This window comes from Papio anubis, chromosome 9 (genome assembly GCF_008728515.1).
Source record: "Papio anubis isolate 15944 chromosome 9, Panubis1.0, whole genome shotgun sequence".
NCBI lineage: Eukaryota > Metazoa > Chordata > Mammalia > Primates > Cercopithecidae > Papio > Papio anubis.
This window is the reverse complement of record NC_044984.1, coordinates 125,042,982-125,070,406: the sequence shown is the minus strand read 5'-3', so window position 1 is coordinate 125,070,406 and position 27,425 is coordinate 125,042,982. Positions and strand designations below refer to the sequence as shown.

The following is a 27,425-nucleotide window of genomic DNA, read 5'->3' as shown; positions in this document are numbered from 1 at the left end:
TCAACAGCTCCGTCGTTTCCCTCCATCCACACAGGTCTCAGCGCCCCTCTATGTCAATAAAACATATTAAGATGTGTATTCACAGATCCAAGTTGGAAAAGTTAACAACTTTCACAGGAGCTGAGTATGTGTGAGCAGCTTTAAAGTTATGCTCATTTCAAAATCGCTGCAAGAGAATAATTTGAACATGCCTAGCATAAAAAGATTAATGTTTGATGTAATAGATATCCTAATTACCCTGATTCGACTTTCACACATTATATGGGTGTATCAAAATATCACATGTACCTCAATAATATGTCCATCTATTATGTATCAATTTAAGACACCCAGATACATCAACTGGCGTGGTGGCTCACATCTGTAATCTCAGGACTTTGGGAGGCCAAGATGGGCGAATCACGAGGTCAGGAGCTTGAGACCAGCCTGGCCAACATGGTGAAACCCCGGCTCTACTAAAAACACAAAAATTAGCTGGGCGTGGAGTCGTGCACCTGTAATCCCAACTACTCGGGAGGCTGAGGCAGGAGAATTGCTTGAACTCAGGAGGCAGAGGTTGCAGTGAGCTGAGATAGCGCCACTGCACTCAATTCTGGGCAACAGAGCAAGACTCTGTCTCAAAGAAACCCAAATATAATCCCTAGTTAAAGTGAATTAAATCAGTACAGTAAAGTAAAAAACAAAATTATTTTACCTTGTTAGATATGAAGGGTAGCAGATGCTCACCGAAAAAGTCACATCTCACAGAGATGTATAAAGTAAAACATTAAAGTCCCCCGATAAATATTTCCCGTTCCTAATTCCCATTGGCGATCATTATTAAGAGTCTGGTGTTTCTTTTCAGAATTCAGACCTTTTCCCATGCATCCACAAACATACACACACACATGCAATGTCTTGATGTAAAACAGAGGCAGTTGCATCGACAAAAGTGGACGTGGATACACAATTCTATGTGTGCATGTCCAAGTACACACATAATCTGCCCTGCAACTTTTTTCATTACTTCCGTACTAAATTTATATATTTAATTTGTAAAATCTCATGTATCTTGACTCTTCTACCAAGCTAACCACTGTCATCAATTTGGTCCTTCCAAACATACATGAAACTCTATCCTAGAATTTTGTATGTGCTTTAAACAAAACTATATTTTTCTGCAGATTCGTATTTTCCATTTCCAGAACATTTCTTAGAGACCTTTGCCTGTTATTTCCTATGAGTACATTGGCACCCGACCTCAGCCTTGTAAATCGCTGTGTATCACCCAGCAGTGTAGCTATCCTGAGTGTCTCAGCCTGGGCTCTCTCAGAGCAAGCCCAGGGTAAGGATTCCAGTAAAAGTGACTCACGGGGCGGTGAAATTTTGGGAGGGGAGTATGGAAGTGAGACAGGGAAAGGCAGGAAGTCGGTAATAGGTGTGTGTTATCCAGCCAGTTGCCACTGTGGGTGATGGGGGCTCAGTCCTGCTGTGGAACCTCTGGGAGATTTTGCAATGTACGCTGTGGGATTATCTGCTTGAGGGATGAGGGAGCTGGGGTATTGATCTACCAGTACTCTTCACTTGGCTGAGGCAGCCTTGCAGGTGCATGGAGGCTCCAGCATGTCTTGCTTGCCCTGCATGTAGGCCAGGCTTGGGTCTCAGCTAGACTGAGCCCCCAGGCACAGAAATGCAGGTGTTGGTGGTAACCAGGTTGGTGTGCAAGGAGTTGAGTGCTCAGAGGTTATGGGAGGCGGCTGAAGGCACTTACTGCTGTTGATGAACAATTGTGCACTACGTAGATGCACACACAGATGACAACAGTGAACTAACTGTCCCCTAACCATGCCTAATTATTATCAGCACTACTGCAGGGAACACATTTGTCCATGCCACCTGTGTACATTACTCTAGAATCTGTGCAAATGTGCTTCTACTTCAGGGGGTGGGGGTAAGGGGAGGGAGAGCATTAGGGCAAATACCTAATGCATGTGGGGCTTAAAACCTAGATGACAGGCTGATAGGTGCTGCAAACCACCATGGCACATGTATACCTGTGTAACAAACCTGCACGTTCTGCACATGTATCCAAGAACTTAAAGTAAAATAAAAGTGCTTCTATTTGTATAAGTGTTGAAACATGTAGAAAAAGCTAAAGGGGAATATGTGCCATGTGTTCATCATAATATGCTTTTTACATTCAATAATGCAGCATGGAATTACCTCAGTCTTCAATAGTATTCAGTTGACTTTAGTTTTGTATATATTTGTGTATGTGTGTATCTAGTCCAGTAACCTGACTTTGTGCACTACAGATGCTTGGCAAATATTTGTTGAGACAAGAAACCACTGATACTAGAAGGAAATGGCCCCACCAGTGTCCCCGGACCTTCGTCCATGCCATCTGTTCTTTCATTTTCCCTGTTAGATAAGTCGTGTTATTCCTACCTGCAGGGCTTGATAGGCAAGAACTGTTTACTTGATGCCATGAGCTCTGGGAACAGAGATTACGTGTAAACGTTAAGCAGGGTCAGAGAGAGAGAAATTTGGTCTCCTGTGCCTTTTGTGGAGAATTTTGTGACTATCAGCCTAGTGGAGGCATTGCCTGAGTCTGCCAACTAGCCCAATATTTCCAAGAGTGTTGTACAGGCAATAAAATAGACAAAAACAATCCACAAACCCTAGCTAGCTATGGTCATGTATTTATTGGAAAAAATAAAATTATTAGGAAAAATATAACTAGTAGGCCAGGTGCACTGGCTCATTTCTGTAATCCCAGCCCTGTGGGAGGCAGAGGTGGGAGGACCACTGGAGTTCAGGAGTTTGGGGCCAGCCTGGGCAACAAAGTGAGACTCCGTCTCTATGATCAAATATATATTAATATATACAAAATACTAGTGAATGATATGTACAATTAGTGAATAACTAGTGAATTTATATATAAAATAACTAGTGAATTAACCAACAGTTTTGTGTTTGTCATATATAGTTTCCTTTTTCAATATAATTACGTATGTAAAACACAAGCTTATTTAAAGAAAGAGGGTCACTCAGTAGTTGGCACAGAGATGGCAAAGCTGGTGATGTCTGGGGAATCTCAGTTCCCTGGAACCTCCGATGCAGCCTTGTGGGGGCTTCACGGCTGCTCCAGCCACAGGCCGTGCCTGTGACCCAGGACCCAACCTGAAACAAACAGGCCTGCAAGTTCTTAGGGCTCATTTTTGGTCAGGACCCCAAGACTAACTGTCTCGGCCTAATGTTATTTGTGCGGAAATGTCTAGTTAAAATGGCTCTTAATGTCATTACTCTTCATGACTAAAGCAATTATGTATTTTAAATTCCATTTAGTTGGTTTCATTTTGTTCTGCTATTATTTTTTAAAGTCAACATGGAATGGGCTCTGTTTATATTGAAGTCTCAGTGCCAGTTACAGTCGAACGAGTGATTAGTGCTGTCCTGGGCCTGTCGGAAAGTGTGTGTGATGCTGGCCTGCTGGCCTCAGTACTGGGCTGGGTTCAGCGATGTCTCCAGGTTTACCTGCAAGGGCAGTAAAAGGGGAGAGTACAAATGTGTCTGGCAAGAGCTTTGGAAATGGCAAGGAAATAGTCACACTTCCAGCTATGGTACCCAGGTCTCGGTATCATCCATTTCACTCCTGCCTCTTGGTGAACTTGAGCCCTGGGATGTCATTTACTTGCTCCTTTTGTTCTGCAGGACAGATAAATGAGGCTGCTGATATAGCCGTGTGCTCAGAGAGGCCTTGGGGCTTGCTATGCCCCGTGGTATTCTATTATGTGTGTCGCGGTCTTCAGATTTTACATGACGGGGAACCAGCTCAAAGTAGCCTCAGCAGAAACGGGAGTTCTTGACTGGTGAAATTGAAGAGAGGAGATTCTAGCTTCAGGAGTGGCTGCATCCAGGAACTCCGCCGATGTTTTTGGGAATCTCCATCCTTTTCCTCTGTGTTGGTGTCAGTCTTTAATCAGTTCCTTAGTCATGCACTTGGAGTTCACAGGCCTGGTGCTGTTCCCACATTGTATTATCATATCTACAGTTAGGCCCAAAAAGCCAGCAGGGCGATGTACGACCATGGTGTGGGCCCCTGCTTTTCTCTCATGGGGAGGATCCACCTGGAGTCCATCACCCTAACCCTCACCTTTCGGAAGACCCATCTCCAGAGGCTGGCGACTGAACTCAAGAGTTTCCAACTCACCTAAGGTCACTTTCCAAATGGGAATGACCAGCTCCCGGGGGCTGGTAAAACAATGAACCCACCCTCACTAAGGGGTGACTTTGTCTCCTTACAGAGGTGTGTGCATGTTTTCAGGCCTCCCCATTCAGCCAGATCTCAAGGCAGGTTGCTCGCCTGCCCACGGCTAACATAACCATGCCAAGGACGGCTCACAGGGCTCGCAAGGCTCAAGCCACACAGGTGCCCCAGGCCTGGAGTCTAGGTCTGCAGGTTCCCAGGTGCTCCCCACTGCCGGGTGGGGTGGCTGACTGCAGGGCACAGAGGTAGGTCTGTTACTGGGTGAATGGTGTTCCCTGCAAAAAGAATGTTGGAGGCCCAGACCCTCAAACTGTGATCTTACTTGGAGACGAGGTCTTTATAGAGGTGACCAGCTTAAAACGAGGTCATTAGATTAGGTCTTAATCTACTGTGACTGGTGTCCTTCCAGACAGGGATTTGGATGCAGAGAACACTGGCAGGGATGGGGGTGATGCTTCTAGGAGCCACGGAATACCAAGAATGCCAGCCACCACAGAAGCCGGGGAGAGGCATGGGCAGAGCCTGCCGGCCAGCCTGAGGAACCAGCCCTGCCGACACCCCGAGCTTGGGCGTCTGGCCCCTGGGACTATGGGGCTGTGCGTGCCTGTTCTTCAAGCCTCCTGTCTTGTCGTACTTTGTCACGGTGGCTGGAGGAAACTAACGTGAGGTCTCTGGTTGCAAGCAGCAGAAGCTGGTGCTGGCCACCTAAAAGGGAAGGGGATTTGCTAGAAGGACCAATGGAGAGGGCCAGCGAAGCATCAGGGATCGGGAGCAGGCCTCAGGGAGGAGGAGAGCTGCAGGATGCCCCACCCAGGGTTGGGGGGATGGAGGGATGGGGGCACAGGGGGACGGAGGGACAAGCTCTGGCCGCTGGTTCTTTTTTGTCCTTGGTCCCTCTGCTCACGATTTAAATTCAAGGGACTGATTGTTTAATTGGCAGCACTTGAGTCTTGGGCCATCCCTTGGCTGGAGAGGATGAGGCAACGTGATTGTCCTCAGCAGGAAGCTCTGGCCAGAAGAGTGAGCCACTGCCTCGGAGGCCCTTTCCGACCCATTGCTGCAGGGGTTTCTGGGAGCCTCTTTCTCTACATAAAGTCAAGTCTGCACACCAGGTATTCGTGGGCAGATTTCAGTTCAGCGCCGCACACCTGCTCCATGTGGGCCCTCTGTCTTCCCGGTGCAGAGCACCAAGGACAGCATGTGTCTGCAGGGCCACCTCTTTGCTGACACAATTCAGTTACTGACCCTTTAGGTGCTTTGACAGGCTGTCCACCCCGGGCCTGTGCAGTCTCCAAGAGTAACCAGGCAACGGAAGCATTTGCCGCTGACAGACATCCGCAGAGAGCAGCCGGCTCCCCGGTGCAAACGATAGGGCTTCGGATTAGGAGAGAAGGTTGATAAGGGACCGTGAGCACAGCTAGAGCTTCCTCTTTAACCTGGGGCCATGGTGTCTGTGCGGTCCCCTTGACAACACGCTGTGGCTAGATTAGAGATCCACATTGATCAGTCGCCGTGGAAAGAATAACACATGCGTGTGCATTTCCTGTTTTGTGTGAACATCTCCCAGACCCCTTACTACAGAACGGGGGCTTTCCAAAATCGCTACCTGATTTAGCATGGGTAACTCGCGTGCGTCATCTCCACTCTGGACACTGCAAAGTTTTAGATATCTTTGAATTTGAAGGGCCAGTTTCCCAAGGAGTAAAAAAATCAATAATAACATGATCAGTAAAGAGCATAATGATTTCAGTCCTGGAAGAGGTGAGGGAATGAAAGCTCTGACTGAGCCCCAGAGGTTTGTTTTGTAAAGCAGTGACGGTGTTGCATAGCCCCCTCCACTGCCTGAAATCGTGTGCGTTTGTGGTCTGTATGACCTGCTGTAATGTGGACTTCATTGAGGAAGGGATTTCACCTTTGCTCGCTTAGTATTCCCAGTACCTGGAAAGCTGCTCTGAAAATAGCGCAGAAGTTTGTTGAATAAATAATTGGATAATTGAAGGAAGAAGTGGATTAATGAATGCTAATATAATGGGAAAACATACTTCTTCAATTTTGCCTATTTGGTGCCATAATTTGAAGGTTGCTTGCTACAAAGTAAGGGGTATGTGTGTGTTTAACATAGAAAGTCCATCAGCAATAAAGCTGTTAACTGATTTTTGGCTTTTAGATGAAGACCCATTTGTGATGAAAGTCTGGGTAGAGGTCCAAATATTCATCCTCCCTTCCTCCCTCCATCCATTCTTTCCTCTTTTCTTCCTAACTGGGTGCAGCTAAAATCTCTTTTCCATCCTTTTCATGCACAGTCTCCCATTTACATTGCTTTATGTTGTTGAAATTTTGACTTTAAGATCATTTACATTACAAAGCTATAAAGATGTTTTGGTCTAGGCACTTTTAAGGAAGGTGTTTTGCCTGAATCACTTCCTGAGGAGCCTCTCACCTGCCATCAGGATGCTCGTTCAGGTGTGGCTGCGAGCAGGAAGAGCCGCAGAGCTCCTGGGCACCCACAGCACTAGGCAAAGAGGCGGCCACACTAGCCCCTGGATGTGGCGAACCTCATCCCTCCCCACCTGCTGAACACTGGGGCGTTTCAGGGAGGGCAAGAAACCTCAGACTGAAGGGAACCTGATCTTTTTGTCTTTACCAAGAGGAGGGGGCCAGGAGGATCCCGCTGTGGGGCTCCTTGGACCAGGCCATGGAATGAGATGAAGATCCTACGAGATACCCAGTGCTGTACATTGTCTTTAAAAAAGTATAATTAACACGTTTAACCTTCTAATCTGATGTTCTCTGGGAAGAGCTTTTTGTGTTGACTTGATCAAACCAGGAGTGAATGTGATGAGAGGAAGGCATTGAGTGCTGATCACATGCAGTATGAATGATTATTTAGATAATACATTCATATTAGGCCTGGCATTGACGCACAGTTACGGGCAAGCAAACTGCTATCTAGGGGACTGGAGAACATCATTAACTCTTCATTTGCAAAATTGCTTTGGGGATCTGTGACTTGAGACGTGAGTCTTCCAGCTCCAGGCTGAGTGCAGTGGCCGATCTCAGCTCACTGCCCGCCCCGGGTTCACGCATTCTCCTCGCCTCAGCCTCCGAGTAGCTGGGACTACAGGCGCTCAGCCATCTCGCCTCAAGATGCAAAGTATTTCTTAGTGAGATTTGGAGTTTCACTAGTTCGCCAGGATGGTCTCGACCGGCCTCGTGGATCCGCCCATCTCAAGTCTCCCAGACGGCAGGCCTGACACTTCTTTTCCTTCAATTATCCACTATTTTATTCAACAAACTTCTGGCGCCTATTTTCAGAGCAGCTTCAGGTACTGGGAATACTGCTTGAAAGCAAAGGTGAAATCCCTTCCTCAATGAAGTCCACATTACAGCAGGTCATACAGACCACAAACGCACACGATTTCAGGCAGTGGAGGGGGCTTAGACTTTCTTTCTTTTTCCCCTTTTTTACATTTAAAAAATTTTGTGTGTGTGTGTGTGTGTGTGTAAAGATGAGGTTTTGCTATGTTGCCCAGGCTGGTCTCAAACTCCTGGGCTCAAGTGATCCTCCCACCTCAGCCTCCCAAGGTGCTGGGATTACAGGCATGAGCCACCACACCCAGCCAAGTTAGATTTTTCTAAGAATAAAGAGACCTGGAAATCTGAAAATCAACTGATGCAACGTTTTCCAATGATTGGACAACATCTCCAAGTAGCCCAGACAACTGAGCGATTCCTGTTCTACCAAAATAATCTAATTTATGTGCGTTCTGTGAGTTCAGAATTGGGGTGCATCTGCGGACCTTTGAGGACCGAAGTGCTGGGCTGCTTAGCGTCAGGTCAGACACTCAGTCCAAGGCCCTCTCTGTTACTTTCTGAAGCTTCAGCTGAAACAAGAAGCAGCCCACCTTTGCTAAAGGAAAGGCCTCCTCCAAGCCCTTCTCAATACCTCCTGCTAAGCAGCCTCTAGCAGTAACTAAAGCCAGTGTCAGGTGACACCTACTTGTCATTTCTGCCTGGAGCTGGAGCTGGCCGTGGCCCGTGGGGCCAGAGCATTGATTGAACTCTCAGTTGGTGCCCCAGGGCAATGTGTGCTAGGAAGAAAGTGGAGTCTGGTGAAGGGAGATGGTGACTCACTCCTTCCAGCGAGGAGGGAAAGGAAATGTCAGTGAGAGCCAAGAGGGCAGGGATGACACCATGTGCATGAGGACAGACCAGGGTCCCAAGCCTGGTCCAGCAGCTCCCAGCTGCAGGGTGTCGGCCTGGGCTCTAGTTTAAGCCTTTGCGTCCTCGTGTGCTGGATGGAGGTGGCAGCACTAACTCGGGCCTGGGGGTGGGGTGGGGGGGTTGTTGGTGACAGTGAAACACAGAAGAGACTGGTAGGGTCTCATCTCCAGGCCTGGCCCACAGGAAGCTCTCAGAACATGAGGTGTAAGGCTGGGGGTCCTGGAAAAATGAGAGATGGGGTGGAACCTCTCATCAGTGGAACATGGGGGGCTCTGCAGAGGAAGGGGGCCCCTGCACCCCAACTTCAGGTCAGCCGCTGACGCCAAGGCCATGTTGCGGGGATCCACAGCCCACACAAGCAGTCCCCGAAAATCTTTCCTTTCTGCTCAGGCCTCTGGCAGAGCTCTCCAGACCTCTGTGCTGGAAACCAAAGTCACCCTCTGACTTCTTCCTATGGTCCTGCTTGTGCCTGGCCAAGCTCTTTCCTGGCTGCCATATGGAGATGTAGAAGGAGCTCTCCTGTCACTGGGACAGACTCCAGAACACTGTACTGACCCCATCTCGGGACATTCACGTCTTCCTGCCAGCCCTGGGCTCTGCCTTGATGAGCTGGGAAGGTGCAGGATTGGGAAGGTACCTTAACCTCTATCTCATTCATTGTCTCCTAGGATGGTGTCCTGCACATACGGGCACTCAGTAGACATCCTAGGACGGTGTCCTGCACATATGGGCACTCAGTAGACATGGCTGATGGGTTGGGCGGCTTTTTCTATACCTCAGCTTCCTTAGGTCTTAAATGGGTTTAAATATAATCCTGCCTTGTAGAAGGTTTGAGGAGAAATCGGCAAGCCCTCAAGAAGGGATTCGCAACTGTGGTAGTGGCTCAGGTGATTCTGCACTGACCCGAGCCAGGAGCCCAGCTGAAAATGGCAACAGTCAGAGAAGCTGAGAGGAGGAGAGAGAAATAGAGGAGGCAGAAATAAGGAGAGAAGAGAAGGGAGCAAGACAGGGGAGGAAGAGAAAGAGACATGGGGGGAGAACAGATGGGGTGAGAAAGGAGAGGAGAGCGGGAAACCAGAGACAGAACGTGGCATGTGTCTAGTCGTCTTCTTCAGATGTCTGGGGATGAAAGGGGACACCGTGAACAGCTCCCCATTTGTCTGATGGGAAACGTGCAGGCGGAACGTTGTGATCTGTAAGATGAGACATCCTTGCTCTTGGACACAGAGCCCAGCATGCAGGTTTAAGAATGCAAAAGGCTGGGGGGTGTGTGCATCCAACTGCGTCACTCTCCTGCCAGGCAGGGAGACTGGTGCCTGCCAGAGGTGAGAAAGCAAACGCTGTTGTCCAGATCACGTCCCCTCCCGGAGCAGGAGAGTCAGGGAGGCACCTAAGGGGCGTACAGGGACCTCTCCACATAGCTTGTCTGGGTGTGCTTGGGGGGGCTTCCAAGCATGATGGCAGAGGTTTGAAACCTGTGCCCACCACCACAGGAAAATACCTGTCACTGTTGATGAAAAATGGTGCTGTTTAAACTTAGTGGGCATTGGTTTTCTTAATTCTCCTCTCCTAATTCTTGTACAGTATCACATTCCATAGCCCAGGTAAGCAATGCATGTCCCTCCACCCCTTTCTCCCTGTCTATAATCAAAGACAAACACCTGTATCCCCACAGCTAGGCCTTGCAGGGGTTGTTGGTTTATTAAAATGAGAATATAGACTAGGCCCAGTGGCTCACACCTGTAATCCCAGCACTTTGGGGAGGCTGCGGCAGGTGGATCACTTGAGGCCAGGAGTTCGAAACCAGCCTGGCCAACATGGTGAAAACCCATCTCTACTAAAAACACAAAAATTAGCCAGGTGTGGTGGCAGGCGCCTGTAATCTCAGCTACTCCGGAGGCTGAGATGGGAGAATTGCTTGAACCCGGGAGGTGGAGGTTGCAGTGAGCCAAGATCGTGCCGCTGCACTCCAGCCTGGGCGACAGAGTGAGACTCCATCTCAAAAAAAAAAAAAAATCTATATATGTTTGTATATAGGTATGTATATCATATATACACATTATATGTAATTATATGTACATATATACATATATGTATGTAATATATAATGTATATTATATATTGTGCTATTGTAATATATACATTATATTATATATAATATACACAGTATAATATATGCATAATTATACATATATGCATAATTATGTCTATATAATTATATATACATAATACACATACATATGTATATATACATAATACACATATATACACATATACACGTGTATTTATGCACATACATAAATACACACTCAGCATCTGCACATTTCCTGCCAAACAGGGAGCTGTCCAAGCTGTCCCATTTCATAGCTACACATTTGAAGAGGACTGGACACACAAATTATCAAAAATATGTATGTAAATATTTTATAAAACGTTTTACAAAGTACATATAAAATACATGTATCATATATACATATTTTTATATATGTATCTTATGTACATATATATTTTTGTATACAGGTATTCGATAACTTGTTTTACTCAAAAGTGCGTCATGAACGTTTTTCATGTCAACACATAGAATTCTAACTTGTGATTTTGCATTGCTTCATTGTAATCTGTGGCACGGATACACCATAATTTTATTTGACCACCATGAAAAGATGTCCCTATACAGACCGGCAAGATTTCCCCGTTTTCCTTTGCCTCGTCAGCGCTATGCTAAAGATCTTCATGCACATGTTCTTGTGTTTTTTATTCTATGGAATCTATTTCTGGGAATCTCTGGGTCAGAATCTGTGTCTATGCTTTTTAATTACACCTCTGAGAGATTGCTTCTCAGAAAGACTCCAAGAATCAACATTCCCACTGGTTCTGTATGGAACGGCCTGTTCCTTTTTCCTTACGCCCCAGTGCTCGCTGATGCCGTGCCTCAGTTTTCCCATAGCTAACGTGTGAGAAGCGTTGTGTTGTTAGAGCATAGGGAACATTGTCAGTTTGTTTACATTGCTCACTGAACTTCTTCTGGGGATAAGGGAGGTTGGGTACCATGTTGGTAATTAATCACTTGGTTTTTGCTGATTCCTGGGGGTGCTGCCCCAGCTCGCGTTAGTCCTTGGCTGTAAGTAACTTCTGTTTCTTTATTGTGCTCTTTAAGGAATGGGAGCAATGGCATTGATTTCTTCTGCTTCCAATCACATAGTATACGTGCAACTGTGTTGCCAAGTCCGAAGTGCTGTAAAACATAACGTGTAGGCCAGCCTGTTGCATCAGGTAGGACGGCGTTCAGCTGCAAGTAACGATAGAACCTGCTAACACTGCCCTGCAGAGACCGGCCTCACTTTTCTCATGCAGAAAGTCAGAGGCCACCATTGCAGGGTGGCATGAGGTCTGAAAGGACCCTGCCTCCCTCCCTCTCTGCTGTCGTTGGGGTCCTGTGGTGGCTGTTGCACCTTCTGGCATCGTGCCTGCATCCCAGGCGGGAAGAATGGAAAAGGCCGATGAGGGTTGTCTCTTAAGGAGACTGAGTTGTGTTTTTTTTTTTTTTTAACAGAGTCTCGCTCTGTCGCCCAGGCTGGAGTGCAGTGGTGCGATCTTGGCTTGCTGCAGCCTCCGCCTCCCAGGTTCAAGTGGTTCTCCTGCCTCAGCCTCCCAAGTAGCTGGGATCACAGGCACCCGCCACCACGCTCAGCTAATGTTTGCATTTTTAGTAGAGATGGGGTTTCACCACGTTGGCCAGGATGGTCTCGATCTCCTGACCTTGTAATCCACCCGGCTCGGCCTCCCAAAGTGCTAGGATAACAGGCATGAGCCACTGTGCCAGGCCGAGACTGAATCTTAAGAAAGGGAGAAGTCTGTGCTAGGTGTTCCCTGCTTGCCTCCCAGATCCACCCTCTACCTGCTTCTGTGCTGTCCTCTGCCCGTGGGGTGGGGGGCTGGGCGCACTGGACTTCCTCACTCAGGTTCTCTTGCCCCATGGCTTCCAGGTGGCTTGGCCGATGAGGTCGCAGCAGGAGCCTGGAGATTGTGGCAGGGGTGTCTATGGGTTGCCCACTGGCCCTCCAGTGGGGCAGTTGCAGATCCCACAGTTACAGTGTCCTCCGCCTTGCTGGCCTCTGCAACCTGCCAGCACTGCTGTCAACTCTCCCTTCGTCCCATCCCCTCCTTACTCACCAGGCATGGCCTTCGTTTTGCCCTGGATTCTGACAGATGCGACTTTCCAAAGGACATTCGTGAGGTCAAAAATGTCACCTAGTCATCCTTGCCAGCCGGGGAGCTGGGGAATGTGTACCAAGGGAAGGCCAGGGAGAAACAGCTGGTGAGTGGTAACCCAGGGTCTAAGTAACCTGGTGCAGGTGGCGACTACGGGGCACTGGAGACTAGGTGGAGGCTGTGTAATCATCAGGGGTTATCCGGGAGGTTCTGGACTTGGGGGAGGGTGGAGGGAAAGGAGAAGCTGTTTCACCCATCTGGACTCCTATATTACAAGTGACAGATCCCAGCTCAGCCCTGCAGGCTATGTACCTTGCTTCACCCTGATGGGGTCTAAGCCCAGAATAAGGTACCAGGGTCTGCATCCAGGGGAGCCTGCTGTGATGTCAGCACGGTTTGGTTACCAGGGAAGCCGGTTGTTTAAGTCATAGAGCTGTGTTTGACAAGCTCCTCCTGGTTTCTCCCGGTTTTGCATTTACACTGTTTCCTCTGATGTCTTCCCATCATGGTCTTCACCATCCTGTCAAGATGGTGTTTTAAAACTTATTTTAAAAAACACCATTTTTCCATAATGTGCTCTCTTAGCTTGGGTTGCTGTTCAGAATACCCCAGACTGGGTGGTCCCAGGGGCTGGGCTGGGGACCCCCAAACCCAGGGTGGCTTTTCATTAATCCAGCAGCCAGGCCAAACTTTGTCTGGATTGGGCTTTGCGCACAGCAGAGCAGCTCATGCACTGTGACCTTTCAACTCCTGGCCCGAGGGCTTGTCCAAGCCAAGTAAATATTCATACATGAGAGAGAACGTGATGCTTTACGAAAAAGCCAAAAGCCAGATCCCCTGGCCAACTGAAACACCCGGGGCGGCACTAGGCCCTCTGAAGGCCTGTTTTCAACCATGGAAGGTGAGGCTGATGGAGGGAACAGGTGGCGGCCTCTTCTCCAGTCTGGGCCAGACACAGGTCAGTCCAAGCAGCTGCTGTCCTTGGAGGCCACCTCTCTGTCCCAGAGAGGGGACCTTGCGTAACTCTGAGCTGCGCTGTGTGATGTCCGAACACGTGCCCTGGCACGCTGTCTCTGGAGGACTCGGGTCTGCTGCCCAGATCCCTGCAGGCCCTATGGGCTCTTCAGGGCAGGGACTCTTGACTTCTTAACTATCCAGAACATGCTTCTCAGAGGACGCATCGCGCCGGTTTCAGGCATTAATCCCGCAGCCAGCTGGTTTTCCCCAACTTTCTACTTGCAAAGCAACTTCTTAGGCCTGGGGTCCTCTCTTGCAGGTGCCCTGCATGACAGAGAACTTTTTCAACCCCAGCCATTGTGTAACAGGCAGTGGGTGGACATGGGTTCTGTGTCCTGCTTGCTGGGCCTGAGCTGCTTGTCAGGTGTACAACTGAGAGCCTTGCAGACCAGAATCCAAGACTCCACAGCACATGTGTGCTGGGGCCGGACGCGAGCTGTTGAAGGAGAAAGCAGTCAGTGTATTTAAAGGCAAAGGGCTTCCTAAATCGAGGCTGTGCAGGCCTTCTGAAGGTCCTAGGCCAGGCTACAGAGGTAAATCCTCTCTGCAGGAGATGCCTCGCTGCCAGCATGGTGGCGTCTGCTGCTTACGGTAGCCGGCAGCCAGTGTCTTCCAGCCGAGGATCGGGGGCAGCGATGCGAGTAAATGAAGCGACCCTGGCTGCTATGGCTTCCGTGGGAGTGGAAGACAAAAGGGCCCCAAATATTCCGCAAGGTATTGTCTGATGGAGGCTGCAGCTCAAAGAGATCCTTTGTGGGAGGGACGTCATCATCAGGGAGGAGACTTGGGCTCCTGGAGAGCCAGGCACAGTGCTTCCCCACTGTGGGGTCAGGGGGAAGTGGGGACAGAGCCCATGGGATGGGGGGGATGTACAGTTCCAGGAGACCTGGGGGCTCTGCATGTGGTGCCGGCAGCGATGCCTGGAGGCTGGAGCCTGTGTCAGTGGCCTGAGGCTGAGTTCAGGCTCTGCCTGCTTTGGGCGGTGTGGCTAGAGGCTCCTTTCTCCCAGCCTTTCTGAGGCCTCCTCTGTGGAATGAGGTGTTGGATGAGACTCCTCAGGGTGAAGCCGCCTGGGAGCTTTTCCTGCTAGAGCTTTAGAAACGAGGGAACGCGAAGGCAGAGTGGCCGGGGACACGCTGGGCAGCAGCAGCCTCCAATGGGTGCGAGTTTCTGAGACACTGCAGGTGTGACTAGGGGGAGGTGACAGTGAATTTAAAGCAGGAAAATTACTTTTATGAGTCACAAAATGTTTGTTAGTCTCTTGTACATTGCTAGGACACATTACCTAGTTTTTACACTTTTGTTTTTATTTATCAAAGAGATAAGTGTTTATTAAATCTATTAAGTGTTATACAAGCATGGAGAGGTTTTTAAAAAATTATCTGACTTTTGGGGCCACGGAGATGGCGTAGACCATCCCTTCAAAGTGTAGCTCTAAGCCCTGGAAATGGAGCAAGACTTGATGAAGGGAGGACCCTGGAAGCTGAACTGCCAGAGGCTCCAGAACGGGAGGGACTGGGAGGAGCAGAGTCCCCATTTTCCCCCAGAATGGGAGGGACTGGGAGGAGCAGGCTTCCCATTTTTCCCCGGTGATGGTGGACTTTGTGTCAATTTGACTAGGTTGAGGGGCGCCCAGAGAGCTGGTCACACACTATGTTTTGGGGTGCCTGTGAGGCCGTTTCTGGAGAAGGTGAGCATTCGGATCAGTGGACTGAGTAAGGAATCGTCACAAATGTGAGGGCATCCTCTGATCCATCGAGGGCCCAAGCAGGAAAAAAAGGCAGGGGAGAGGTGAATTTGCTCCCTGCTGGAGCTGGAACTTCTGTCTGTCCTGCCCGCAGACGCTGGAGCTCCTGGGTCTCGGACCTGTGGACTCTGGGCCTCGACCAGTCCCCCTCCAGTGCCCTAACCCCAGTTCCCAGACCTGCAGCCATGGGCTGGGAGCGATACCGTCAGCTCCTCCCGTTCTCAAGCGTGCAGTCTCAGACTGAATTCCCACCATCAGCTCTCCTGGCTCTGCAGACGGCAGGTCATGGGACTCACTGGCCTCTGTAATCACATGAGGGAACTCCCCAAGTAAGTCTCTTTGCGCGTGTGGATCCTGTCCTGTTTCTCCAGGAAACCCTGACGAACCACCCCGCTTCCATCCAACAGAAGAAAGTGACCCAGGCCCAACATTTCCTGACCCCCGACCTCACCAGAGAAGGTCCCCCGGGTGGCTCAGTTCTCCTCTGGGTGGATCGGGGTCCCTCTGACCATAACACCAGGGAGGGTTAATCAAGAGCCCTGCCAACATCAGTGTCAAGATTTCTTTTTCTTTTTTTTTTTTAATGGCTGAACAGCATTCCGTTGTGTAGAGAACACATTTTCTTGATCCATTCATCCATCGATGCACACTTAGGTTGATTCCACACCTTGGCTAGTGGGAATGGTGCTGTCTAAACGTGGGGGTGCAGACAGCTTTGAGACAGACTCAGTTCATATGTGGGGGTGCAGACAGCTTTGCGACAGACTCAGTTCATTTCCTTTGGGTTGGTGCCAGTGGCATAGTGGGCTCATGGTCACTCCATTTTTGATTTTTTGAGGAACCTTCATACTGTTCTCTGACAACATGGATGAACCTGGAGGATGCTCCATTAAGTCATCAGCCAGGCACAGAAAGACAAATACTGAGTGACCTCACTCATACGTGGCAGCTAAGAAGTTGATCTCATAGAAGTAGAGAATGGAATGGTGGTTACCAGAGGCTGGGGTGCTGGGGGGCATGGGGAGATGCTGGTTAAAGGATGTGTAGTTACAGTTAGACGGGAGGGTGCATTTCAGGAGATCTACTGCACTGCAAGCTGACCATAGTTAATGATGATGTATTGGTAAAAAATGTTAAGAGAGTGGGTATTAAGTGCTCTCACCACAAAATAACTATGAGGTAATGCACTTGTTAATTAACTACATTTAACCATTCCACAATGTACATATATGTCAAAGCACCACGTGATACACGATAAAATCATACAAAACAAACCAGAGTCCTAAAGAGGAGTGGCCTGGGCAGCGCTCTATCCCCACAGAGCCTGAGCCTCCCCTCCCCGGCGGAGATGCTTCTCCCCACTGCCCACTTCCCCCCAGGAGGAGGGTCCTAGCCCGACAGCTCCTGGCCTGGGGAAGCCTCTTCATCTCTGGGGAGCTGAGACTTCCCTCCTCCCCAATAGAGAGACAATAGGGTGGGTGATCAGACCTGCAAGAGGGACACGTAGCCTGGACTGAGGTCTCTTTGGCCCTGAGAACTTGAAACTTCCCTGAAGTGCCCAGAGAAACCAGCGTAGGCAGAAGGGTACGTGTAATGCCAGTGGGCCGTGCATAGGGGATGCTATCTACAACACCACAGTGCCAGTGGGCTGTGCACAGGGGATGCTCTCTGCAGCACCACAGTGCCAGTGGGCCGTGCCAGGGGATGCTCTCTGCAGCACCACAGTGCCAGTGGGCTGTGCACAGGGGATGCTCTCTGCAGCACCACAGTGCCAGTGGGCTGTGCACAGGGGATGCTATCTACAACACCACAGTGCCAGTGGGCTGTGCACAGGGGATGCTCTCTGCAGCCCCCCGTGGCGGGCCGTCGGCCTTCCTGCCCAGCATCCTCTATTCCTGAGAGTGTCTTGGTTTCCCATTGTCCTGTTGTGTGTTGTTTGATTCAGCTGTGAGCTCGGAGAACTTGCCCATTCACAATAGAAACCAAAGCATTTTCTAGCAGCTCTTTCCACTGGATATTCTTCCTTTTCCTGCCCTGGTTCCCAGGCAGGGGCTGGGGGGTCAGACATGGAAGGTTGACCGATTGGAAGTGCTCTCCTAGGATGCTGAATCTAGGGAAAAAAACCCCAACATTTTCAGCATATTTACTTCAGTGGAAAGTTTCCCAGGTTGGGGGACAGGAACTTCTGCCAGGTCCTTTTGCAGGGGAACCCCTACCTTCTGCACCTGGCCCTCCAAGCCTCTGCCCCCGGCACATTCCCACATCCTTCTGGGAGCTCCCCTTTTGGTGGAGTCATGGCCTTTGTTTCTGATGCTTGCACCCAACACAGAACCTAAGCGGTTGTAAAAATGGGCGCTTCTGCTTGGTCAGCGTGGAGAGAAAAGTGGGAGAAAAAGGAGATGGAACTTGAACCTGGTGGAATGAACAGTTTTCCAGGGCTCCGCTTGCTGAGCGCTCTGAGCAGTTTCTGACCAATGCGGGCTCCTCCTTGCTGGGGAGTTGGATTTGTGTCTGACTCGCTCTCAGGCTGAGTGTGGAGAAACGGTCGCCGGTGAGGATGACTTAAGGAGGCGGTGTTTTCATGCCTGTCCCTGAGAAACTCCCAGGAGATGATCAAAGCACCATGAACGAGAAGTGTGTTCCCACCGAGTGCGTGGAAACATGGTCCTGGGTGTGGAGACGTGGCAGAAACCCTGTGAGCGAAACCCACAGGTGCACAAGTAGCCACAATTAGCCAGGGAACTGTGTGGTGAATTCAAGGAAATCTACCAAATGGAGGTACCATCTATTAAATACCATCTTAATCAGCCTGTTAAATTGTGATGTGAGCAGATGCGGTCATGGGTAGGGCCCTTTCTCCCCCAGAGGAAATGTCAGCAAACACTTAACGGGAATGTTTCAGATGACCAGGTCTGTGGTAGAGTGAGTGCTCTGCCCAGGCCATTACAGGATTTCGCTGGGACTATTTACAGAAATTAAACGTGAAGAAGGAACACTTTCTACACCTCAGGCTCACTGGTAGGGCAAGCTGTGTTTGAAGAATTTGAACTGGGCCGGGCGATGCCTCATGCCTGTAATCCCAGCACTTTGGGAGGCCGAGGAGGGTAGATCATGAGGTCAGGAGTTTGAGACCAGCCTGGCTGAGATGGTGAAACCCGTCTCTACTAAAAATACAAAAACTAGCCGGGTGTGGTGGCAGGTGCCTGTAATCCCAGCTACTTGGGAGGCTGAGGCAGGAGAATTGCTTGACCCAGGAGGCAAAGGTTGCAATGAGCTGCGATCGCTCCAGCCTGGGCGACAGAGCAAGATTTCGTCTTAAAAAAGAATTGGAACTGCTTGTTGTGGTGACTTGGACTGTTGCGGCCTTGAGACATTTTGCTTTATTTTTGACTTCCAGTGAAAGCCAGGCTCTAGCACCAGGGCAGAATTCCTCGCACAGGTCATATTTAGAAGGTGAGGAGGAGGCTGGAGAGTATCTCCAGTTCATGATCTCTACCGCTTGCTCCAGTGGTTTACAGCTCACGAAGTGCAGACTTTCAGATGAGGTTTGGATGGAAGCCAGTATGAGTTTTGCTATAAGTGGTGAATCCCAAGAGACACTCCACAGAATACCTTTTGGAACGTGTTGGCTCAGCTTCCGCCTCTTCAACCTGCAGTTGTCCCCGCCTCTGCACTGCTGGTGCAGTGACAGCCACCTAAAGACCTGCCTCCTTGCGTGGAACTGGGGAGCTGCGTAGACGTATGACTCCCTTCCCACGCATCCTGCTTGTGCCTCTCTGCAAACCCCGTGCTTCCTTTTTTATGGCTTAGCCCAGGCAGTTAGTGGTAGAATAATAGTGAGAGGGGGCAATCCCAGGATGCAATGTTCTGACTGTGATTTTTAATTTGGGAGAACGTTTTTTCTTAGAAACATACAGACAAGAAAACACCTGTGTATAATTCCCACCATATAGACCCTCAGGCAGGGCCAATCTTTTTTTTAAATTTTTTACCATATTTACTTCCAGTTGTTGTTCACACTTTCAAAAAGTTACATATTAACCTTTCATTTTTAGGTTTTTTTTTGAGATAGAGTTTCACTCTGTCTCCCAGGCTGGAGTGCAATGGCACAGCCTCGGCTTACTGCAACCTCTGCCTCCTGGGTTCAGGCAATTCTCCTGCCTTAGCTTCCCAGGTAGCTGGGACTACAGGTTCCTACCACCACACCTGGTTAATTTTTTTTTTTTTTTTTTGTATTTTCAGTAGAGATGGGGTTTTACCATGTAGGTCAGGCTGGTTTCGAACTCCTGACCTCAAATGATCCACCCACCTCAGCCTCCCAAAGTGCTGGGATTACAGGTGTGAGCCACTGTGCCTGGCCCATTTTTAGCTTTTACTTACGAAAAATTTAAAGCATACCTTGAAATGGCAAGAATAGCACAATGAACCCCCACACAGTGCACAGACGCAATCATCTCACAAAGTTGTCGTATTTGCTGTCTGCCTGTCTATCATCATCTATTTTTTCACTGTATTTATTTCAAAGTTGTAGATATTGTCACTTTATTACTAAATACTTTATCATGCATCATTAAAAATAAAATTATTTTCTGCATAGCCACAATACCATTATCATACCTAAAAATTAACAGTAATTCCCCAATAGCATATGGTATTCAGCCCATATTCAAAATTTTTAGTTATCCCCAGAACATTTTTAATACCTTGTCATTTTGATTGAACCCAGATCCAGCCACGCCTCGTGTATGATGTTGGCAGCCACGTCTTTTTAGTCTCTTTTAGTTGGAAACACGGTTTCCCCGTGTGATTGATTTATTGAAGAGACCAGACCACCTTTAAAAATAAATCAGGCATTACAAGTAAAGTTCAATTCTTTGATTTATAGAATCTACTGCAACACCTACTCACCCTCCACTCCCAGAAGCATCCATTATATTATTAGGATAGTCTGTATCTTTCCAGGTTTTAAAGCATACTTTCACAGTCCTGTGTCCTGAACAATGGGGACGAGTTCTGAGAAAGGCGTGCTGGTGATCTCGTCATGTGAACCCTGCAGTGCACTTGCACAAACCTAGCTGGGGAGTCTACTGCACCCCAAGGCTGTGTGGTGGAGCCCATTGCTCCTGGGTTACACACCTGTGCAGGATGTGACTGTGCTGGACATTGTAGGCAACAGTAACATAATGGTAAATATGCGTATATCTGAACATATCTAAACCTTGCAGAAAAGGCACAGTAACATGCAGTATAAAAGATGAGAAAAAGAGGCTGGATGCGGTGGCTCACACCTGTAATCCCAGCACTTTGGGAGGCCAAGTCGGGCGGATCACAAGGTCAGGAGATTGAGACCATCTCTACTAAAAATACAAAAACAAAATTAGCCAGGCATGGTGGTGGGTGCCTGTAGTCCCAGCTACTCAGGAGGCTGAGGCAGGAGAATGGCGTGAACCGGGGAGGTGGAGCTTGCAGTGAGCCGAGATCGTGCCACTGCACTCCAGCCTGGGCGACAGAGTGAGACTCCATCTCAAAAAAAAAAAAAAAGGATAAGAAAAGAGGCATCTGTATAGGCCACTCACCATGAATGGAGCGTGCAGGCCTGAAGTTGCTTTGGTGAGTGAGTGACTGAGTGGGTGGTGAGTGAACATGAAGGCGTAGGATGTTCCCGTCCACGACTGTAGGCTTTATGGACACTGAACACTCAGGTTGCTCTGAGTAGCCAAAGCCATTTAAAAAAATTGTTTTTCTTTCTTCAATAATCAACCTTAGCTTACTGTGATTTTTTTCTGACTCTTGTAATAACGCTTGTCTTGAAACACAGACATTGCACAGCTGCACAAAAATCCTTTTCTTTATATCCTTGTTCTATAAGATTTTTTTCTATTTTAAAGCATTTTAATATTTAACACTTTTAAAATGTCTTAAAACGAAGACACAAACGCACACATGAGCCTAGGGCTACCCAGTGTCAGGATCATCACATCACTGTCTTGTGCCTGCACGTCCTGTCCCACTGGAAGGTCTCCGGGGCAAAGCACGTGGAGCTGCCATCTCCTAGGGCGACAAGGTCTTCTTCTGGATACTTTCTGGAAGACCTGCCTGAGACTGTTTTACAGTTATTATTTTATAAGTAGGAGTACACTCTAATGAGAAAAGTACAGCATAGTGAAATGTCTAAACCAGTAACATAGTTGCTTATTATCACCTATCACGTATGATAAACTGTGCAGGACCATATGTACCAGGCTTTTCTAGGACAGGCGGTGCAGTGGGTTTGTTTACAGCAGTGTCACCACACACATCAGTCATGCGCTGTGCTACGATGTTACCTTGGCTGTGAAGTCACCAGGCTGTAGGGCTACAGGGAGCTTTCACCTCTCTCCCAATCTTACTCTTATGGCACCACCCTGGCGTATGTGTCCCTGCTTGATGGAAACATTGTTCATCAGCTCGTGACTGCAAGTGTAACTTATGCCTGCACTTACCCATCTGTCAGTCTCCATAAAAACATGATTTTATGTAAATTTTCTTCATAAATATCATACTGGGCACATGATTCTGCATCTTCTATTTTGGATCTGCATTGTGTTTTGAGATGCATTGGGGCTGACGAATTTTCCTCTTCCATTTCTCTATTGGGTTTTTTCCACTCTTCCAGGACGCAGGTGCTTACACCTGCCTTTTGAGTACAAGTGTGAGTCCGTTAAAGTTAGTAGGGTTATGGGATGTGCTCACTTCTATTTCAACAGAGACTTCCCAGTGCTTCCAGCAGCTGGGCCAACTGACTGATGATCCTGCCAGCTCTGTACAGGTGAGCATGCTTCCCTGCCTTGCCAACACTGGGGATGGTCAGATTGGTAAAATGTGCACATCTGATGGGAATTCATTGTTTAAATCTGCGTATCCTGGATGGCTAGTGATGGCCATGTTTTTGTGTGCTCATTTGCCACTTGAGTTTATCTTTTGCTTGTCTTTTTATTAGTACTGTTTCTTGATATATTTTGAATATGAAATATGGTGCCAGTTTTGGTTTTAAAATTACGAGATAGACAAGTGGAAATTGTATTGCTTTACTGAATAGTGCTGCAACTGGAAACCTCATCTCTATAAATGAGGAGTATGTTCTTCTCCGTTTCCAGGAGGGGGTGTTTAAATTACTCCTGATAGACCACTTGAAGGTCGAATTCTACAGTTCTCGTAGCTAAAACGTATCATTGTAATAATTCAATTTTTGAGCTGCCAAAATAACACTTCTCTGTTTGTGCTAAAAGAACACCAAATCCCATTAAAAATGGAAACACGTTCTTAACGTTGTTGATTACAATATGGTGCAACAGAACCACCGTTGGCGAATTCTTCTGTCATGCAACCATCTACATCTGTTTGTTCAGTTCTTTAATGACTGTTACTTACACATCAGACAATGATCAAACTACACGTTTGCTACCAAAAAAGTCAAGCAAAAGAAGTCAATGGCAGCCCTGCCACTGGCACACAAGGTGAGAGCCATCCCATGCTTACAGGAGTCCCTGGGGAAGCAGCCCCCAGCGCTATCACACCACAGGTGACCCCATTTCTGGGACATGTGCACACCATCCAGACTGTCCTTAGAAATGCAAGAAACCTCTCCAGATGGAAGGAGGGCGTTGAAGGACACATCCTCCTAACGCCAAAGGGTGTGTCTGGAGCACAGCCAGCCCCACCTATGATGCTGAATGTCCCTTTGGGACCTCAGAGCTGAAATGGTTAAGGTAGGTTAGGTGTCGAGAGAGATGGGCCCTCAGCTGAAATGGTTAAGGTAGGTTAGGTGTCGAGAGAGATGGGCCCTCAGCTGAAATGGTTAAGGTAGGTTAGGTATCGAGAGAGATGGGCAGCAGAGTGCCTGTGTCGTCTTCTGCAAAATGTGAACAATGTGGGTACCTACCTTAGGATTCCTCTGATTACTATGAGGGTTAATGGGTTAATGTTTGTCATATGCCTGGCACAAGTTAGCACTGTATACATTTTTCTTTTTTTTATATTTTTTAATAGAGACGAAGTTTTGCCATACTGGCCAGACTGGTTTTGAACTCCTGACCTCAGGTGATCCACCTGCCTTGTCCTCCAAAAGTGCTGGGATTACAGGTGTGAGCCACTGTGGCTGGCCAAATATTTCTTTTTCTTTTTTTTTTTTTTTTGAGACGGAGTCTTGCTCTGTCGCCCAGGCTGGAGTGCAGTGGCGCGATCCTGGCTCCCTGCAACCTCTGCCCCTCCAGGTTTAAGCAATTCTCTGCCTCAGCCTCCGGAGTAACTGGGATTACAGGCGCGTGCCACCACGCCCAGCTAATTTTTTTGTATTTTTGGTAGAGACGGGGTTTCACCATCTTGGCCAGGCTGGTCTTGAACTCCTGACCTCGTGATCCACCCGCCTCGGCCTCCCAAAGTGCTGGGATTACAGGCATGAGCCACCACGCTGGGCCCAAATATTTCTTAAAGAAAGAAAAATGTCTGGAGACCTTTCTTGGCAGAGGCTGCGGAGGGTGTGATAAGGAGCTGTCTCTTTATTCCTTCTCATTGACATTCCGTTTAGTTAAAAGGTTCGCTGAAAGCTTCTACAGGGATTATGTCACACTTATGTGCATACTGAACATATATATAGTAGCTGCTCAATTAAATGTTTAATTAAATTAATGTGCTCCTCCAAACAGTGTCTTTCCCAGCAATAGGATCAAATTCTCCTGTCTTTTGAGATTCAAGACCGTTGAGCATGTCTTTGAAGAAGTAGATCAATAACTCTCTTCCTAGTTACATATGCACAAAGAACCTGGGATGAATTCAGAGTGACTTTGGAGATAAGCGTTCTGTGTGTGCTGGAAGATAATTGCATTACAGAGCTCATAAACCTCTCCCCAAACACTGAGGTCTCTAGACTGGGCTAAATGATGCCTCGGAGCTCAGCACTACTGTAATAACAAACTTAATTAAGGCATCAAGCTGGAAGCCAGGCTGGGCAGTAAATTAATTTTTAATCCATGGATGTAGCTGGCTTTCAACATGATGGATGTACCACAACCCAGAGGCTGCCAATCCAACGAGAAGTAAAAGATAATCACATTCGCCAGCTGTGTTTGCTTTTCTCTTTTTTGGCCTGCCCACTTTGACCCCGTCCCCAGGGTGGGTGAGCAGCCAGTTGATATAGTTTGTCTGATTTCACTCAGGTGAGAGCTCCGGCAGCCTGGACTGACTCAGTTTTAGCTTGTGATCTTGACTGATCGTCCTTCTGGTTGGTTAAATCACATAGAGAATTAGCCTTGGCAGTAAGAGTGTTCACCAAATCCTGAATCCCAAACATGCCTGCTCTCCTGACAGTGTAGAAATGCCCACTGAGAGTTGAGCGTGGACTTGCAGATAATGTGCAGTTAGGACCCTGGCAGGAAATGAAGGGTGCACTCAGCTAGGGGTTGGAGACAGCTACAAGGGACAACTTATAGAGGTGTGGGCAGGTTAAGAGAACCAGTAAGTAGTGATGCATACAGGGTCTAGCAACAGCAGGAAGCTGTTATCATCCCTACACTTGGAAGAAGCAGCATTGTAGCAGCTTGGTGATCCCTTGGAGCTTTCAGTTAAACGAGTTTTCAGATGAGCTACTGGATAAGGGGGCTTCTGGCTGATTTCAGTCAGGAGCATTCTGTCTTAAGAACTAAGAGTATATATTGGTTTTAGGGTAAGGGGGCTTATCACAGGCCTGGAATGTGTTTGTGGGGAGAAGTTTATGGCGGTGTTGGAATGTCTCTGGGCAGAGGGGAGGTTCTGCCGGGGCTGACATCCTTCCGGCCAGAGGGGAGGTTATCTTGGGGCTGGCGTGTCTCTGGTCGGGGAGGGGTTTGGAACTTTTCTGGTCAGAGATGTTTTATGGTCATGCTGACCTTAGCCATTAGGCTGATGCCCTTTGGATTTCGGTGGGTTTTGATCAAGGTGAAACTTAAAATGGCAGTACTTGTCCAAGATGGCATTGCTCCTGCTCTGTCAGTGCTGACAACATGTGCCCAAGGTGGTAGGGGCACAGGTGGGTTTTATACATTTTAGGGAGACATGAAATATCCATCGATATGTGTAAGATGTACACTGGTTCAGTCCGGAAAGGTGGGACAACTCCAGACTAGAAAGGTGGAGGCAGAGTGGGGGCCCCCAGGTCACAGGTAGGTAAGAGTCAGACAGCTGCGTTATTTTCAGTTTCTGGTGAGCCTCTCCAAAGGAGGCGATTGGATATGCATTTCTCTCAGTGGGCAGAGCGGTGATGAATAGAACGAGGCAGGTTTGCCCTCAGCAGTTCCCAGCTTGACTTTTCCCTTTAACTTAGTGGTTTGGGGGCCCCAAGAATTATTTTCCTTTTATAATAGTTTCACTTGGGTGAAAAATATAGGGATGAAATGGCTGGATAGAGGTAGGTGTGCATTTAACATTTGTAGAAACTGTAAAACTGTCAATATATACAAATATAACACATTCGAGTTAATCGCCAAATTATTTAAATGGTGGGGCCATTGTGTACTCCGATTAGCAGTATATGAGAGTTCCAGTCATCTATATCCTTGCTAGTACTTGTATGCCCAGTGTTTTTAATTCTGGTTAGTTTAATGGGTAAGTCATGGTATTATGATATTTTGAGTTTTATTTGCACTTCCCCAGTGACTAATGCTATTGCTCATCTTTTCATGTGCTTATTTGCCATATGTCTTCTTGGGTGAAGTGTTTTTCAAATCAGTTTGCCCATTTGTTTAATTGGAGGGCTTGTTTTTTTATTGAATATTGAAAATTCTTTGTGTAATCTGCATACACTGTCAGATATATTATTTGCAAATGTCTTCTCCCAGTATGTTGCTTTTATTGTCATTCTCTTAATGATATCACTCAAAATGCAGAACCTTGTACTTTTCATGACATCTAATTTACCAGTTTGTTCTGACAGAATGTACTTTCGTGTCAGATCTAAAACAACGTTTAAAGTCACAAATTGATGATCTATTTTGCATTAATTTTTGCATATGATGTGAAGGATGTGTTGAAGTTCAATTATTGCATATGACTCTCCAATATTTCCATCACCATTTTTGGAAAAGATAATTCTGTCTCCATTGAATTCTCTTTGCATCTTTGTTAAAAATCAGCTGTAACAGCATGGTGGCTCACAACTATAATCCCAGTGTTTTGGGAGCCCAAAGTGGGAGGATGGCTTGAGCTCAGACATTTGAGGCCAGCCTTGGTGACACAGACCCCATCAAAAATTCCAAAAGAAAATCAGTGGCTAATACATTTGTGGGTTTATTTATGGGATCTGTATTATTTTTCAGTGAACTATTTGTCTATCTGATGTCATTACCTTACTACTTGATTACTGTAGCTTTATAATAAGCCTTAAAATAATATTCTCCAATTTTGTTTTTTTGGGGGGGTGTATTTTATATCCCTTGCATTTTAATGTGAATCTTCAGGATTAGCTTGTCAATTTCTACAAAAAAAAAAAAAAAAAAAAGCATACTTGGATTTTGACTGGGTCATGTTGAATCTATAGATCAATTCTTTAAAAAATGACCTCTTAACAATGTAGATTCTTCCAATCCACAAACGCAAGATATCTCTCCACTTATTTAGGTCGTCTTTAATTTTTCTCAGCAATATTGTATAGTTTTCAGTTTGCAAGTCATTCATCTCTTTTGTCAAATGTGCCTGTAGGTATTTCATATTCGAAGGCTATTTTAATCTGTATATTTTTAAAACTTTAACTTTTTGTTTGTTGCTAGTATATAGAGATACATTATTTTTTTGTATGTTGATCTCCTACCTTGCCAAATTCATTTAATAGTTCTTTGTAGCTCTTTTGTCAATTCTGTTGGATTTTCCACCTAGCCTATCCTGTTGTCTACAAATCAAGACCATTTTCCTCCTTCTTTTCCAGTCTATAAATGCTGTCTATTACTCATTCTTGTCATACTGCATTGG

At 47.4% G+C, this 27,425-nt stretch overlaps 1 protein-coding gene and 1 long non-coding RNA gene across 4 annotated transcripts in view; one reads left to right on the top strand and one right to left on the bottom strand.

Moving 5' to 3' along the window:
• RIMBP2 (RIMS binding protein 2) overlaps window positions 1–27,425 on the top strand; it is a 339,298-nt gene that overhangs the window by 93,607 nt on the left and 218,266 nt on the right. The window lies entirely within an intron of this gene.
• LOC108581175 lies at window positions 3,444–13,018 on the bottom strand. 3 transcript variants are annotated; one of them, XR_004176255.1, is made up of 4 exons: window positions 12,998–13,018; window positions 12,647–12,749; window positions 12,372–12,490; window positions 3,444–3,516 (listed from the first exon to the last, which is right to left on the bottom strand). It is a non-coding gene; the product is annotated as an uncharacterized LOC108581175 (long non-coding RNA). The 3 variants fall into 3 exon arrangements; XR_004176253.1 differs by lacking the exon at window positions 3,444–3,516 and adding an exon at window positions 11,594–11,762; XR_004176254.1 differs by lacking the exon at window positions 3,444–3,516 and adding an exon at window positions 11,594–11,708.